At 43.4% G+C, this 18,241-nt stretch overlaps 1 protein-coding gene across 1 annotated transcript in view; it reads left to right on the top strand.

The window, feature by feature from the left end:
* The window catches only part of TYW3 (tRNA-yW synthesizing protein 3 homolog), a 286,230-nt gene that overhangs the window by 95,360 nt on the left and 172,629 nt on the right, over positions 1-18,241 (top strand). The window lies entirely within an intron of this gene.

Below are 18,241 nucleotides of genomic sequence, written 5' to 3'. Positions count from 1 at the left end.
TGTCTCCTTTGGAGACATCATGGAAATGTTGCGTATTAAAGGGAGGTGGTCTTCCCAAAAACCTTCCCTTGATGAATCCGTGTTCCTGGAGGCGTTTGAGGCAGGCCCATCTACTTCTTGGGTGTCCCCTCCGGCCGACCCCCTGGTGGACCTAATTACCACCAGGGCGTGGAAGGAGCCCGACACCGTGGAGCCAATACCTAGGCATCCCGACAAAATACTGAGCCCCCCCACAGATAGGCAATCGTGGGCCAAAGGATCCCCCGTTGATGCCATGTTGGTGGCGGCGGCCACCAATCAAGAACTCGCTCAGGAGAGTTCTCTGGTCCACCCGCCAGATAAAGAATCTCGAGCGTTGGACCGGATTGGGAAGGGGATGTTTGCTTCAGTGACCTTTTCTATAAGGGTGCTGAACTATATGGCACATACCATCAGGCTACAGCGAGACTTGATCAAGGAATACACTGCAGCCCCCCCAGAGTCCATGTCGGTCGGAGACAGGAATGTGTTTACGACACGAATGGCCACTCTAAAATCCATCTCCAATATGTCTATGCCAGCGGAGCAGGGGTCGTCTTACGACGTCACGCCTGGCTCCATCTTTGTGACTTCACGGATCCCTACAAGGCGTCCTTCGCGAACGTCCCCTTTGACGGTTCTGCTCTTTTCGGCAAGACCGTTCGTGATACACTGGTCCAAAGTGAAAAGGACGGGAAAACGCTGTCTGCTGTCGAAGTCCGCTTCTCTAGTCCCCAAAGATCCTTCTCCAGGAATCAGAGGGGACAAAAGAAGCTGTGGTTCCGCAAGTCTCAGCAATCCCATCCAGCTGCGGGACCACTCGTCCTCTAGAGGCAGAGGAGGACAAGGTGGACGCCAGCCCAGAGGCAGAGGGGGGGGCCGCGTAATTTCGGGTCTAGAGAACCTTTCTCGGACAGACCCGTGCAACAGCCCTGAGGGCTTGCCTGACTGACCCTCTCTGGAGGCAGTCGGGGGGCGGTTGACAGAGCACCTGTCAAACTGGGAGTCCCTTACAACGGATCGATGGGTGCTCCATATTATTTCCAGAGGTTACTTCATTCCTTTCCTAAATCTTCCCCCCAAAACCAGATACCTACCCGATGTACCACCCGATCAGAGGGAGGAGGCGGCTTTAGATATTTTAAAGCTGCTAAGAAAAAGAGCCATCCAGCCCGCCCCCCCCCCCCAGATCAGTCCGGATTGGGTTATTATTATTTTTGGTGCCAAAGAAAACGGGGGACCTCAGACCCATTTTAGACCTTTCCGCTCTGAACCTGTTTATACCCAAGGAAAAGTTCCGGATGGTCACTCTTCAATCTATCCTCCTCCTTTTGCGGGAGAATGACTGGATGTGCTCCATAGACCTCAAGGATGCGTACTACCACATTTTAATGGACAGACGATCCAGGAGGTTTCTCCGTTTCCGGCTCGGAGCCAGTCATTATCAATTCAGGGTTCTTCCATTCGGCCTCACTTCAGCCCCCAGAGTGTTCACCAAAGTCATGGCAGTGGTTGCTGCCCACCTGAGACTTCAGGGCATTCAGGTCTTCCCGTACCTAGACGACTGGCTCCTTACCGCGACCAACAGGCATCAGCTCTCAGTAGCGAGAGATTACGCACTGACTCTAGCCCACAATCTAGGCATTTCAGTAAACCTGCAGAAGTCCTGCCTGTGCCCTACTCAAGCCCTGGAATTCATAGGGGCCAGGATGGATACCCAAATCTCTCGAGCTACCCTAACATCAATCAGACTGAACAGCTTGTCTTATCAGGTGTTAGCCCTTCTACGGAATCCTTCTCCTCCAGCGGAGTTAGTCCTGAGGGCAGCCACGATTGGTCTTTTCCCTCCATGCCCGCCTGCGAATGCGGATATTGCAATGGACCCTTCAAGTCCAATGGTCCCTCTTGCTCCACCCGTTGAACACGCCCATACCGCTGAGCAAAGTTTGCAGGGACTCCCTTCTTTGGTGGTTGCATGCGCGGGAACTCAGAGAAGGGAGGCCCTTTGTGATCCCCCCGGTCGAAGCCACGTTGACCATGGACGCTTCTCGCCTCGGGTGGGGGGGGGGCATTGTTCAGGCAGATCCGTTCAAGGCACATGGACTCCCCTAGAGACTGCATTGCATATCAATGTCCTAGAGATGAGGGCAGTGCTTTTGGCGTTGCAAGCCCTCCACGACCTTCTTCCCCTAGGGACTATTGCGATCCAGACGGACAACATGTCTGTAGTCTGGTACATAAACAAACAGGGAGGAACCAGATCTTACCCCCTGTGTCAAGAGGCCATGAGAGTTTGGGAATGGGTGATCTCCACCAACCACTTTCTGGTAGCAATGCACATCCCGGGACGATCCAACATATTAGCGGACAAGATAAGTCGGGTGCTCCTCACTCCATACGAGTGGTCTCTGAATCCATCTGTTGTGAAACAGATCTTCCACAAATGGGGTCATCCTCGCTGCGATCTTTTTGCTTCTCCTTTAAACACAAAATGCAGCAAGTACTTCCCAATAATTCCCCCCAGAGGGGAAACCCCCAGAGATGCTCTGGTCCATGCTTGGCCTCTCGGGCTCCTTTATGCTTATCCTCCCCTTCCTCTCATGATGAAGTTCATTCAGAAAGCCTGTCGGTTAGGGAGCAGAGTTATCCTCATAGCCCCATTCTGGCCTCAGCAGATCTGGTTCCTCTTTCTGCGGTCTCACAGTGTGGCTCCTCCGTGGATTCTGGATCCTAGTCCAGAACTGATTTCTCATCCCGCGAATTGCCCAGAGCCCAACCTGGTCAGCCTCAAGCTTGCGGCTTGGCTGATCCAGTTCCATTAATGGCTAGGACTCCCGGTATCTCATCTCCCGTTAAGGCCATTCTGGTTGCGGCTCATAAGCCATCTACCAGAAAACTTTACAACATTAAGTGGAAAAGTTTTTCCATTTGGGCAGAAGATAAGGGCTTGGACCCATTTACTGTCCCTATCCCGACCATCCTAGACTTCCTCTCATTAATCTTTCATCAGGGAGCAAGCGCTTCTACGGTTAAGGTACAATTGGCGGCCATCTCCCATTTTCATGTGGGTGATGGCATAGGTTCCTTAGCATCTACAAAGTTGTGCAAAACCTTCTTACAAGGCATCTTCCTTCTAAATCCACCAATAAAGTCTGTGGTTCCCCCATGGGACCTCACTCTAGTCTTGTAAGCCTTAACAAGTCCACCTTTCGAACCTGCAGCCTCAATCCCGTTGAAGTTCTTGTCATGGAAAACAGCCTTTTTAGTGGCCATTACTTCGGCCAAAAGGGTTTCAGAATTACAAGCCTTGTGTATGAAGCCTCCTTACCTTATCTTTCACAAAGATAGAGTGTCCCTCAGGACTAACCCGTCTTTCTTGCCTAAGGTTGCTTCAGAAGGAAATATAAATCAATCAATAAATTTACCGGTGTTTTTTCCCACGTTTCAGAACAAGGGAGAATACACATTACACAAATTGGATGTATACAGACAGCTGCGTTTCTGCTTGCATAGGACGAGAGAGTTTCGCAAGTTGGACCAGTTATTTGTCTCGTATGCAAAATCAGCCATGGGTAAAGCCATTTCCAAAGTTACTGTGGCAAATTGGATTTGTCAATGTATTATTCAGGGGTATATATCGTCTGGCAAACCAGCCCCGGTTAATATCCGTGCTCATTCTACAAGATCTGCAGCCACTTCAACAGCCTTCTGGTCTAGGGTTCCAGTGGACGACATATGTTCAGCGGCTACTTGGTCCTCTTCTCATACGTTCATTTCTCATTATAAATTAGATGTGATTTCGAGAAGTAGGGCTTCTTTTGGCTCCGCGGTGCTTTGGAATATCCTTCCGTAAGGACCACCCAGGTTCTCATAAGTAGCTGGGGACTCTGTCCCACAGGTTGCAGATCAAATGAAGTAGCTACTTCAGATAAAGAAGTTATGTACTCACCATAACGTTCCATCTGAGTAGGTACTTAATTTGTCTGCAACCGACCCCCCCCTGCCATCCCCCGAACCTTTCGGGATTTTCTGATCACCTTTGCAGTTGATTGTTCATGTTTACAGGTTGGTAAGGCAAAAAAAACGATCTGAGGTAATGTGGTTGGTAGCAGGGGATTATGGGTAGGGGGAGGAGCTAGGAGCTCAGATCTTGGAGCTTGGTAAGCTGCCGGCTCGGATCCGATACCCACAGGTTGCAGACAAATGAAGTACCTACTCAGATGGAACGTTATGGTGAGTACATAACTTCTTTTTTCTTTATGCATTCCCTCCCCTTTATCTCATTCCGAGAGTCCTGTTAAGATTCAACAGGATGTTCCCAAAATCTTGTTAGTGACTCCTTTTTGGCCACAGCAGCACTTGCTCCCTCAACTTCTGCATCTAGCCAAGGGCAGTCGTCACAAGTTACCTCACATGGTGGATCTCCTCACACAAGGCAAGGGGTCTCTTATCCATCCCCACCTGTCCACGCTTCAACTGACACTGTGGGTGATAGTGTTTTGATTCCTCATCAACACCTGTTTTCTGAAGATGTGCAGTAGGTCCTGCAGGAGGCCAGGAAACCTACTACTAGAAAATCTTATTTGTCTAAATGGAAGAGGTTTTCTATTTGGTGTCTTTCTCATGACCTGGACCCATTTTCTGTGGATGTTTCTTTGGTTCTTTCTTGTTTGTGTGAGTTGCTCATGGCTAGTTTGTCCTATTCTTCTGTTAAGGCCCACTTATCAGCTGTTTTTGCTTGTTTGCCTTTAACTTCCCTGTTAGCTTCTAGATTTGAGGCTAAGCAATTTCTTAAAGGCGTCCTTAATATTTGACCTCCCAGGAAGCCTGTTCCTCCTCCCTGGGTTCTTAATTTCATTCTGAAAAAATTGAATCAGGCTTCTTTTGAGCCTGCTGTTTCAGCTTCCTTGCAACATTGTTCTTGGAAGACGGTTCTTTTGTTAGCTCTTACTTCTGCCAGATGAGTGTCTGAGTTGCAAGCCCTTATGGCTTTTCCATTTTTGATATTTCATGAGGACAGGGTACTCTTCCGTACTCATCCTTCTTTCATGCCCAAGGTGGTTAATGAGTTGTCACTTAATCATTCTATTAATTTGCCTACCTTTTTCCCCTCTCCTCAACCTGACAGTGAGAGAGTGCTGCATACCTTAGATGTGCATAGACAGCTCAGATTTTATTTGGATAAAACTAAAGCTGTCAGAAAATCAGACCAGATGTTTGTTTCATTTCATTCTAGGTCTTTAGGTTTGGCTGTTTCCAAGCAAACTATTTCTACTTGGATTTGAAAGGCTATTTCCTTTTGTTACGCTTTTCATGTCGAGAGCCTTCCTTCTTCTGTAAAAGCTCATTCTACTAGAGCTGTGGCTTCTTCTAGTGCCTTTATCAAGGGCTTAGACACTAATTCTATTCTTGAAGCTGCTGCCTGGACTTCTGTGCATACCTTTACCAAACATTACCAGTTGGGTGGTATTTCCAGAGTTAGAGCTGGTTTTGCTGCTGCCATTCTTCATAGTTTCTTAGAGGGCTCTGATGCTGCTTCTTCCACACAAGTTTCTTCCTGAGCTTTTAACACTCTCCCATTTGTAATGAATACTGCAGCGGTGAATGTCAGGACATAGTACAGTTGTGTAAAATCTTACCATAATGGTAGATGACCTTGCCTTCACCGCTGCAGTAATCCCTCCCTCTCTCCATCTCCTAGTCTTTTTTTCCTTCCTGGATGTGCAGGTTCTCTTTGGTTTTCCTTGGACTGCTGTTCCTACTGGGGCAATCAGTTCTGAGGATGGTATGCCTGAACATCACCTTTATGCCCTATGCTACACAAGGAGTGCATAGGTGATATTCAACATACCTTAAAGCAATGGTAGACTTTGGTAAACGGGCCGGACAGTGGGCCTCATGGCAGGGAATCCCATTTGTAATGAATATTGCAGTGGTGAAGGCAAGGACATCTACCTTTATGGTAAGATTTTATGCAACTGAACTTTCTGTGTACAAGCCCTGAACTAACTGTAAGTTATGCAATTATTAGGTCAAGTAGAGGTTTCATTTTTATTCCTGGAAATATCGACAGAGGTTCAGTCAGATAGCCTCTTCTGATATGATAGATCTCCCAAGTTTCTTCCTGAGCTTTGACACTCTCCCATTTGTAATGAATACTGCAGCGGTGAATGTAAGAACATGGTACAGTTGTGTAAAATCTTACCATAATGGTAGATGTCCTTGCCTTCACCACTGCAGTATTCACTCAGATAGCCTCTTCTGATATGACAGGTCTCCCAGGTTTCAGGAGAAATTTGTTTGTGAATCTTAGGAAGTAAATATAAATATTATGTTTTGGGAAGATTAACACTTAACTGTTTCAAATCAGTAATAGTAATATATTGTTCTACAACTTATTCCAAACTACCATTTACCCTATGTTTAAAGCAGTCAACAGAATCAATATATAATTGCTGGTTAAAAAAAAACATATTAACTAATTGTGTATTTGCTTCAGTATCATATTACTCTCTACTCCAAATAATTATAGCTCCACCCTTGTCCACATTAGTAGTAATTGTGTTGGACCTGGTTTTCAGTGCTTTTATAGCTGCCCTCTCTTCATAGCTCAGGTTATCTATGAAGTTCTTTAAAAAATCCACTGTTGTTGATATAAGTCAGACAAAATACTTTCTTCAAAAATGCACACAGATGGGTGCCAGGAAAGTACAAATTCTGATATATGAAACTTAAATGCAAACAGATCTTCAACCTGGATGCTGTGAATTACACCACTATGCATCCGTTACTTAAGTTTCATGGTCTACAAAGTTGTATAACTTCCTGAACACATTGACTGTGTAATATATAAAAGATTGGAACAAAACATATTCCTTTATGTAATAAACACAACTCACTGTTGGAAGAAAAAAATAATTTTATTAACCACTTCCTTTTTATTGTTCTCATCAGCACAACATAAGGGGATAGTTTGGCTATATGTCTTTAAACCCAGCTGATGCCCATAAAGTTTAAGGTGCCTACAGAATATCCCAACTAATTTCCAAACCAGGATCAAGCATATATGTCCACAGCTAGTGGGCTTTTGCTTTATTGGCTTGAATATAACGGTAAAGACCTAGAAACTGAAATGTAATGGGTATTTAGAAGCCATGTAGCTGAAACAGTTGATGTCCTTATGGAGTCTGTTATAACATTGTCATAGTTCATGCTGTAGTGAATAACTTGAGACGTACCTCTCTGGACTATATGAAGCGACGTGATGGGACTCTCTGATTATGTGTCACAGCCAGGTATGTCCCTAGCCGTTAGCAGTATCCTACCTTCGCCCAGGATGATGCCACAATATAAACAAAAAATTATTGACTTCAACAATTTGCTCAGCTTCTGGTGTCAGTCCAGGAGGATTGAGTATCTGTCGGCCTGGGAGGATATGGAAGACAGACCTTGCTGATACTAAAAAAGGCTCAATGACGCAATAATGCTTTTTTTTTTTTTTTTTTTTAATTGGGGAATGTCAAAACAACAAATTTTCCAACATAACAAGATCTAATTGAGACATGCTACTTAATGCTAGGACTTTAAACATGAAATTGCACTCCTTTGTAAAGTCTTCTAAAGCAGATTACAAAACTAAAATCACATCCCTAGCCAAGGATAAACATAAGGCATTATTTAACTATGTCTGAACTCTAAAAGGGAATGCCTAGATATATGCCGAACTGGTTGTAGAAGGTATCACTCATACTATCTGGAAGATATCACCAACCTGCTAGCTGACAGATTCAGTGCAAACTTCACCCCCCATCCCCACCTACCATATCCAAAAGCATACCTGACACCAGCACTCTGCCTAGTCTCTCTACAGAACAGGTTGTCTCTGCACTCGCCAAGACCAAAATTACAGCCTCAGTGGGACCCGATAATATCTCAGGTTGTTTTCTAAACAATCTAAAACAAGACCTAGCGGATCCACTTGGCGGTCTCTTTAATCATAGCTTGAGAACTGGCTATGTTCCTGCAGAATGGAGAACAGCAGCAGTAATCCTTCTGCACAAAGGGGGAGCATCAACTGACCCTAGGAACTACAGAGCCATAAGTCTAAGCAGCCTCATCTGCAGGGCCATGGAATGAATTATCCTGGACTTTATCAACAAGTAAACAGGTGACCTCCAAATGCTGGACCCAACCAGGTTTGACTTTATTAAGGGTAGATCATGCTTATTAAACCTGGTGGACTTCTTTGAGAATGTCACCATGGATGAAGTTACAGCAGTGCAAACTGCCTTTCTCGACATTACCAAGGCTTTCGATGCAATTCCCCACTCTGGCATCATTGAGAAACTCTCCCAGATGGGGATTAACACTTATTTTACTAGCTTCATTAACTAAGGACAACCATAAAGTGTTCTTTAGTTACATCAATAACCTAAAATGAAAGGCCTAGATATGTGCTGAATTGGTAGTTAATGATACCACATATATTGAGTTTGTGGACATAGCTCACCTGCTGGTTGATAAGGTTGTATGAAAACTTCACTCCCCTGTCCCTGCCACATGTACCACATGACATCTCTACCACCTGTCCCCTACCTTGTATCTGTAAAGAGCAGGTCATAAACGCCTTCCCTAAGGTGAAAAACGCAGCCTCTATGGGACTTGATAACATCCCAGTTTGCATTCTACATGAGCTCCAACAAGAATTAGCAACACTTTGGGTACTCTTTTCAATCATAGTCTAAGCACCGGCTTCATCCCAGTTGAATGGAAAGTGGCCAGAGTTATTCCCTTGCACAAAGGTAATGCTTCCACTGACCCCGGGAACTATAGACCTATTAGCCTGACTAGTCTTATCTGCAATGCCATTGAGTGAATCATCATGAACCTTATCAACAAAAATGTAGGTAATCTCCAAACACTTGACCCTACTCAGTTTGGATTTGTCAAAGGGAGATCATGCCTGTTGAACCTGGTGGACTTCTTCGAGACAGTCACCAATGCTGTGGACAAGGGGAAATCTGTGCATACAGCCTACCTAGACTTAGCCAGGGTGTTTGACACTATTATCCACTCAGGTATCATTGACAAACTCACCCAACTAGGTATCAATCCCAATATCATTAGATGGGTCACTTACTGTCTCACTGATAGAACCCATATAGTCAAAATAGGGGAATCCACCTCCAACAGCAGACCTGTAACCAGTGGTGTTCCACAGGGATCAGTCCTGGGACCTCTATTGTTTGGAATCTATATTTCTTCGAAGTACAAGCAAAAACTAAAGGTTTGTGGCTAACAAAGTTTGCTGATTACTGCAAACTGGAAGCAGTCATTGAATCTCCAAATTATGTCAACATCCTACAAGAGGGTCTTAACACAAACAAATGATTGGTGCCGAAGTCATGGCCTTAAACTCGTGTAAAAAAATGTATTATCATCCCTTTCTGTAAGAGTGATGTTCTTGCTAACTACCACATCAATAGCAACACCTTAAGTATGCACTTAGTGGTGAGAGACCTTACCTTTGACCACCATGTCTCCACAGTGATAAGACGGGCATTCTTGCTCATCTCATAAGTAAGGGCATTGCCTCCAGAAAAAAAGAAGTTATAACCTCCCTGTACTCTTCCCTCATCAGGCTAATAATTGAGTGCAGTGCCCCTTTTGATATGTACCTTTCCAAGCACCTGCAGCAGTTGGAAAGACCACAAAGGCTCCTCACAAGGAAAATTCAGGGTCTTCAGCATCTGTCCTGTGTGGATCATCTGAAATCATTCTAACTTTATTCTGTTTCATACAGACTACTCACAAGTGATCTATGCCTTGCATACAAGGCAATCTCTGACCCTGCCTTATTAGAAGTGCTGCATATCCATAAGTCAAATGGTACACGGGTTACTCACTCTTAAGACCTTAACCTGATATTTGATGTTAATAGAACCTGCTGGAGGGATAGGTTTGTCTCCCAAAGGTTACCAGACCTTTGGAACAGACTCCCACTTCAGGTCAAACAGAGCACCTCATTGGCCGTCTTCAAACACAATGTGGACAATTGGATGGGTAACCATAATTTCATCCCGGAGGTTCCACCTGTGTCCTTCCTAGACAGGGTCAATAGGTACTGAACATGGAAATAAGGGTAGCACTTGGCTAGGCTTTTAAGGGCCCTAGGGCCGTTAGCCTAGTAACTTCTATGGTCCTATGGGTAGCCAATTGGCTCACCAATAGAACACACTTTATCAAAATTGGTGACTCCACCTCCACCAGTAGATCCATTATCAGTGGAGTACTGCAGGGGTCTATGCTGGGGCCCTTACTGTTTGGTATCTATTTCTCAGAAGTCCGGGCCAAAGTAGACGGCTTATGGCTCACCACGTTCTCTGATGTTTGCAAACTGGAAGCAATCATTGAGTCCCCCAATGATGTGTCAATATATTACAAGAAGGGCTAATACAAACAAATGATTGGTGCCAAAGCCATGGTCTAAAACTAAATGCAAAAAAAAAAAAAAAGCATTATTATTATTCCCTTTGGAAAAATGGGATTCCCTACAAATTACAATATTGATAGCACTCCCCCTGAGTTCCAACCCATTGGTGCAAGACAGGTTGAACAGTCTGAACTTTGACTACCAAATTTCCACAGTGGTAATGAAAACTTTTTACATAGCGCAGGTAGTGCACCTTATTAGCAAGGCCATAGCATCCAAGTCAAGGGATGTTATAACGCTACTGTACTTAACCCACATCAGATCACTAATAGAGTGTAAAGCACCCTTTTGCATGTACCTCAGCAGACACCTGCAGCAGCTGGAGAGACGTCGGAGATTTTTCACTAAGACAATGCAAGGACTCCAAACCTTGATGTGCGTGGACAGGCTGAAAGCCCTGTCAATTTACTCTGTATCTTATAGGCTGCTGAGAGCTGACTTGTACCTGGCCTATAGAGCAATCTCCAACCCTGCCCTAATGGAAATGCTGCACATCGCAAGTTAAATGGCACAAGAGTAGTCACTCACTTAGCTTGTGACATTAACAGAACATGCTGGAGAGAAAGATGCGTCTCCCAGAGATGCCATTTCTCTGGAATAGACTTCCTATTTGCGTAAAACAGAGCTCCTCACTGACCCTATTCAAATGCAACCTAGATAATTGGATGGGAGACTGCAGATTCAGCCTTGGTGTTGCACCTATGTTCCTCATGGACAGAGGTAGCCGGTGTTGATCACAGATCCATTCTTTTCATAAATTCGTTCTGTGATCTACCCAAAAAGAACAAATGGGGATAATTTGGATTAACATGGCTAGTCTTGTAAAGGCTCTAGGGCCACTAGCCTAGTAGCCAACTTTGAAATGAACCATTCAATGCAGCAGAAGGGGGCCTCAACACAGTAAACATGGCACAAGTTCTTTAATAAATAACTGAGACATCTACAGTAAAATACATTTTCTTTTATTTACTATCACATTCATTCATTCTCCATTCCCATTTTGTCTTGTTCAGGCTTCTGCAGAAGTTGGAGTCTGTCTCGGTACTCCATTAATACAACTGGGAGAACTAATCCTGAAAGGTAAACAGTTCACTGCTTACTTATATACATACATAAACATGCATGCACACATGCACACACATTTGTCACCATAACACATCGCCTTTGGGATGCGAAAGGAACCAGAGTATCTGGAAGGATATACAGGAGTTCCTATCTGGAAAATCAAAATGGAGAACCATGACCTGTGCGTTAGCAACATAAACCGCTCTACCAATGTACTCTCCATGTAAATATTAATTTGGTTGATAAGTTCTGCCAGAAAACTGCCATATATATATATATATATATTGCGGCACAGACTTCATTTGCACAAAAAAAAATGTAAAAATAAAGGTAAACAAATAGGGGGGAGCACACAGTAAAATGATGTGTGCTAGCCATCAAACAGCATGCACCTTGAGTACTTAAAATCTGATAAGAACGTAAGACAGTTGTGAAAGTAATAATAAATGCTATAATCCCAAAACAAGTTTAAGAAAAGAAACTGAACTAGTTACAGTAACAAGAACAGAGAAGCAGTTAAACTAGATACTCAGGTTATTATAAAAGTCAAGTAACTAAGCTTATTAGGATAACAGAAACCCCAGTCTCCACCAGGATGTGCAAAAAAGGTGTATGCTGTTATGCTGGCCTATCCTCCTGATATGATATGTATATCTCTATGCAGGCTGCTATATAGTAACCTTTTACTTTGGCACTTCTCTGCACCAAAAGGAAGCTTCCCCCTTTCTGAGGTAAGGTAGCATGTCTTAAGCCACTTCCTAGTCTGCTAGATGGGCCTTCATGGTACAACTTGCAAACTAGACTCTGGTTGGCAACAGCATAGTTGGAGATGGAAACACTACGATAGTGAGCCAGCTATCATTTTTCTCTTTTGGATTCATTCTTATTACACCTCGCCTTTTCAGCATAAGTTGTGTAACTATAAATTATGTAATACTTCTTTTATCCACGTCACTAAAACTTTGTTCTTTAATACACTCTTCTCTTGTGTCCAAGCATTTATTTTTTCACATCATGAACTAAAATGTTCTATTCCACCAATGATGCATCTGTTTGATGTCATCATCTTTATCACCATCTCCTTTTCCCACTTTCTGCATGGAATCGGGCTGTCATGTCAACTTTCACCATCTCTCTCTATTCACTAAAATTTTCCTGCCTTTGATACTTGTGTCTAACTGCCACAGGTCTTCTCACATACAATCCATACACCTCTTTGCTGGATGCGCTTGTTTCCCCTTGCCTTCTTCCTGTCTGTCCCAAATCTTTTTGATTGTCTTCTGCTTTTCTGCACATGTTCACAAACCACCATAATCTGTTCTCTTTTACCTTTTCTGCAATTGGAGCTACTTTGGATATTGCTCTTATGCCTTCATTTCTTCATTTGTCCCCCATAGTCTGCATCCTACCACCTGTCTCAGGCACTTCATCTCCATCACCTCTAGCTTTCTCAACTTCTCTGTCATTACTGTTCAGGTTTCTGCACCTTACAGAAGTACTGGTTGCACCACTGTTTTGTACATCTAACTTTCAGCTTTTTTGGCATTCTTCTGTCATATACTACACTGGACAGTCCATGCCAGTTGGCCACAGCCCTTCTGATTCTAGCTTTGACCTCCTCATTCAGCCTTCCCTTCTCCTCAACCACCCCTCCCAGATACTTGAAGCTGTTAAGCTGTTCCACTATTTCCCCTTCTATCTCACTTCTTAGCTTCTTCTGATTTCCCCCATTTACTGCCATTACAGCTGTCTTAGCTGTACTCACTTTCATCCCATGTGCCTTCAGTTTTACATTCCTTCCCCTATCCTTTGCTGAAGTTCTTGCTCAGAGTCTGTCTGTAATACCACATAGTCTGCATACAGCAGTCTGTGGATCTGTCCCCTTCTGTCCTGTTTCCTAATGTAGTCCATAGCTTAGAGCTGAACCTGATGCACATCCATGGCAACCCATCTGTGAGACCAAATATTGTTCATACTGTAGTTACTGGATCCCTCTACGTAGCTTGCAGTGATACTACCAAATGTTTCTGGGACTTAATCACTGCAGTACTGCCCAAGGCAGTTTTCTTGGCCTTTCTCCAAGTCTAGAAATGCCTGGTTGGACTCTTTCCTCATCTCTAGATTCTTCTCAACTATCTGTCTCACTGCAAACATCGGGCCAATTGTGCTGCATCCTGATATGAATCTGAACCGCTCATCTTCCATCCTACTTTCTACTACTCAGCGTATTTGTTTATCAGTCACCAGGACTGATAAGGACTAGGGCAGATCCACACAAATGGAAACTAGATCTGAGGTCTTACAAGATTTGATCCATCTGTGGGAAGTTCCTAAGTAGATCTCTGAACAATCAACTGGAAAGTTCTGTTCCAAGACTCCATATAATGATGTCTGGAAGACAGATGCCTTTTCTTTTCTTTCCTTGGAAAGGAATGTTCCTGTGTATCTTTCCAACCTTTCCACTAATATCTAGGGTACTTGACAATTCAGAAGGAATCCCCCAAGATCATTGTGTTGACTTCCTTCTGGCCAGGCAACCGCGATTCTCCCTTCTTCTGGAAATGGCCAGAGGCAATTACTATGAGCTTCCTCACAGAATGGATCTACTCACACGAGATGGGGTGTATGATACACTCCGACATCAGTCATATTCAGTTGTCTTAATTCCTTTTAGGCACCTGTTTTCTTAGGATGTACAGTAGCTACTAATAGAGGCAAGAACACCTGCTGCTAGAAAAAGGTCTTCTAGTTGGTGCCAACAACATAACCAGCACCCATTCGGGGCTATTTGCTCTCTGGTTTTTACAATATTTGTGTGAGTTACTATCCTAAGACCTTTTTTTATTCCTCTATCAGGGTTCATTTATTGGCCATTTCAGCATGTCTGCTCATGAATCCTGCTCTTTCAATCCTGTTGCATGTTAAAATATTCTTGAACGGGGTTTTGCATAAGAGGCCTCCAAGTAAAACGGTGGCCCCTCCATGGAATCTTAATTTTGTGTTAGAGAAACTAACACTTGCTCCACTTGAACCAGCTCACCTGGCTGACTTGAGGTTCTTAATGGCTAACAATTTTATTGATTGCCTTGACTTCTACATTAAGGGTATTGGAGTTGCAAGCTCTTGTGATGAGTAAACCCCATCTCATTTTCCACAAGGACAGGGCTTCTTTGAGAACATTTGTTCATTTCTTGTGAAAGTAAGAAGGGACAGTTGGTGTCAAAACAGACATTCCATTCCCAAATGGTTGTCTAAGCTTAATAACATTTTGTTATACTCACCATGACAAATATATTCCAGGCAGTGTGAAGGCCCAGTCTACAAGGACCTTGGCTTCTTATATGGATTTTTGGAAAGGGTTGGATTCTAGAAGTATTATAGAAGTTGCTACTTGGTCCTCTGTGCAGTCTCTTACAGAACACTATAAGCTTGGTTCCGTCTCTAGGTCTAGATCATGTTTTGCTAGGACCATTCTCCAGGGCCTCCTGGACCCTCCTCCTTACAACTCCCAAATATAGTTTGTTATGCTAATCTACCAATATAGCTAAGGCTACTGCAGCAGTGATCAATATAAAGAACGTAGTACAGTTGTGTAAATTGAACTTGCCATAACAGTAGATGTTTGAATGATCACGGCTGCAGTAGCCACTCCCTGCCTCTATCCTTCTGACCTTGTCCTTTCAGGGTTCACCTCACTGTCTGTGATGGCAGGAAAGCCGTAAAGGACTTTGCACCCGAACATGTCTTTTAGTCAGATCAACTGGATCCGCCCGACAGTTTGGGAATGTGGAAGGTGCTCTGAAGCTTTGGAAGCTGGACAGCTGTTATAGCCTTTGCAAGATATAACCCATATAGCTCAAGTTACTACAGCAATGATCATTTGAACATCATCTGTTTTGGTAAATTCAACTTACACAACTGTATTTTCTTTTTCAACTCCACCTATTTCCTCTTCCTCTTCTTCTTCTTGAGGTGCTAGAGTCCTGAGTAATTCCTTGAACTTTGTGCTTTTCTTCAGTCAACTTCCATTTCTTCAACCTGGTATCTGTTGACCTTAGAGCCTTCTCTGACAGCTGCTTGCAGCTGATTGTGCCAACTAGTTATTTATGCTGTGCAGCGACTGTTTCGCTGGGGATGACTTTGCAATCACTGATTCTACCCCAGAGCCATTTCCTTTCTAGGAAAAGTCTTCGTGAGTTGCATGTTGGGCACTCTTGTATGTGATCTTGTGACTGTCTCTCTTGCTGAACCATGTGTTGGCCACCATCAAGCCATTTGTCAGACAAAAGTCTAAAATGGCCTCTCCTTCTTTACTCCTGTTGCCTCACTCATGTAGACCCAGACAGTCCTCCTATCCTGTTCTGTCTGCCACTATATGTGCACTCATGTCACCCATTATCAACACCAATTCATGCTGTCCCGCTTTATCTAATAGGTCCTACAATGCTTTCTTTCCCTCACTGTCACAACCCTGCTGTGGAGCATAGGCTGAGATTACGAATACTGCCCTGTCATGAGGCTTTAGCCTGATTCCCTTGGGTCTGTCACGTATTCTGATGACATCCCTCACTGCCTTCTGAAGCTCTTCCTTTACCACAATTCCCCCACTGCCTTCAGAATCTTTTCCTTCACCACAACTCTCACATTATTTCTGGCCTGTCCTCCTTCAGAGTAGCGGACTCTGGATCCCAAGCCAAGTGGCTTTGCTGCACTGCCTTTCAACCTTATCTCCTGGATACATAGGATATCCAGCCTCCTCCTTAATCCTGTCATTGAACCTGCACTGAGTGTAGCAATTTTTATTTCATGTTTGGCAGGTTGATTGGTTTTACATCTAGCTTTTGCTCAACAGAGCTATCTCAGGTAAACCATGCTAGGCAGCTGGTCACCAGCTAGCTAAGAACTTATTGACCCAGGGCATCTGGGCTTTATGAGGATCACACTCTGGCCAATAGGGACACATACACCCCTCTCACCATTAACATGGTTCCCTGGCATACATCAGAGTAGACAGAGTCTTCAACCCACTTACCACCGGTAAATACCAGTGCCCATTTGGTGACATTAGTCAACATGACCGAATCATCTATTGCCATATTTTACACCATTGAGTGGCTAGCCCTGCCACGGCATGCAGTCTGTGATCCGTGTTCTCCTATCTTGAGGATACTGTGCACCACAGTGTGTGCCCTAAGCAGTTTTTTTGTATAACTCTTCCCCCCCTTTAGAGCACCATGTAGAGTCTGTGCTGCTGCCCACAGCTCCATTCTTGGGTGACTTTGAAACGGAAACACTTAACATGTTTTTTGGAGGTGAGAGAAACCCCACAGAGACTCTGGGAGAACATGCAGACTTTAACAGGTGTTGGCTGAAGAGTCAGGATCAAACCTTGTACTTTGTACATGGGATGCAAAGACTTTAACTATTGTGTCAACTGGACATAAAACGTGTACTCATACATACCCACACATACACACACACATATATAGATAGATATACAGATATGGATATAGATATGTGTGTGTGTGTGTGTGTGTGTTTAAAACATCCAGTATTGCAGCATAATGCTGTCACAGCTCATTTGTGGATTGCTGAAACTGTCTCCAGATCACAGCTCTTGTCAAAGAAGTACAACAAGGGAGCAGTGCTGTGTTGTTGTCCCGAAAGATGAATAGTGAAGCAGAGTGTCACAACTTCAGTCAAACATTTGTCATGCCAGATGTCAAAGCTGGTTTGACAAAGTGCACTTAGCTAGGGTTTAACAGAGTCAAACTGTGTAAATAGCACCCTTTTGGTTTTGTCTGTGAATGTGTGTTTGTATGTTACGTCTGTACTTTGTTACTGTACAAGATGTTACAGCTCCAGTTACCCCTCCCACTCAACACAGCTCCATCTAGTAAGTTCATCATGTTGTCGAGCAGAATGTGACCACTACATTCAGAACAGTACTATATTGCCAGTTGCTGCCTTCTGCTATTAGTTTACATACGCATGCATACTGTGCATGTGTGTGTGTGTGTATATGTAGCAGAATCTTTTCTAACATAAAGGTATGTATATGTGTGTACGTAAATATATATGTTTGTGTGTGTGTATATGTGTGTATGTATGTATGTATGTGTATATATATCTATATCTATATATATATATATATATATATATATATATATATATACACACACACACACACACATTATTTATCTATATATATATATATATATATATATATATATATATATATATATATATATATATATATATCTGTATGTATATGCACACACATACATAAATGTGTATATATATTTTTATATATGTGCCTAAAGGACACGTGGGTTGCTTAGGTTTGTAGGATGCTCATTTGAACAGTTGTTTAAACTGCTCGGGCAAGTGATTCGTGGAAAAATAAATATTAATGCACCATGAAGTGATGCATTGTCTGTGATGGCATTAATTCTAATCACTGATGCTTACCTCATTTATCTGTGAATCCCATTTAAAGTCTTGATTATTTCTTGATGAAACATGAGGACCAAACCCACTGGTTACATGGGGCCAAAGTGGGTTGGAAGAGCTAAGAACTAATCATTTGAATGTGGGCAGCCATATCTCAATTTCAGCAATATCAAGAAACCTACACAAATAAAGCTGTGAAAATATAGTCATTTA

Source organism: Protopterus annectens, chromosome 10.part0 (assembly GCF_019279795.1).
Source record: "Protopterus annectens isolate FY-2018-M chromosome 10.part0, PAN1.0, whole genome shotgun sequence".
Lineage (NCBI taxonomy): Eukaryota > Metazoa > Chordata > Ceratodontiformes > Protopteridae > Protopterus > Protopterus annectens.
Note: the sequence above shows the minus strand (reverse complement) of the source record. Positions and strands in the feature narration are given on the sequence as shown.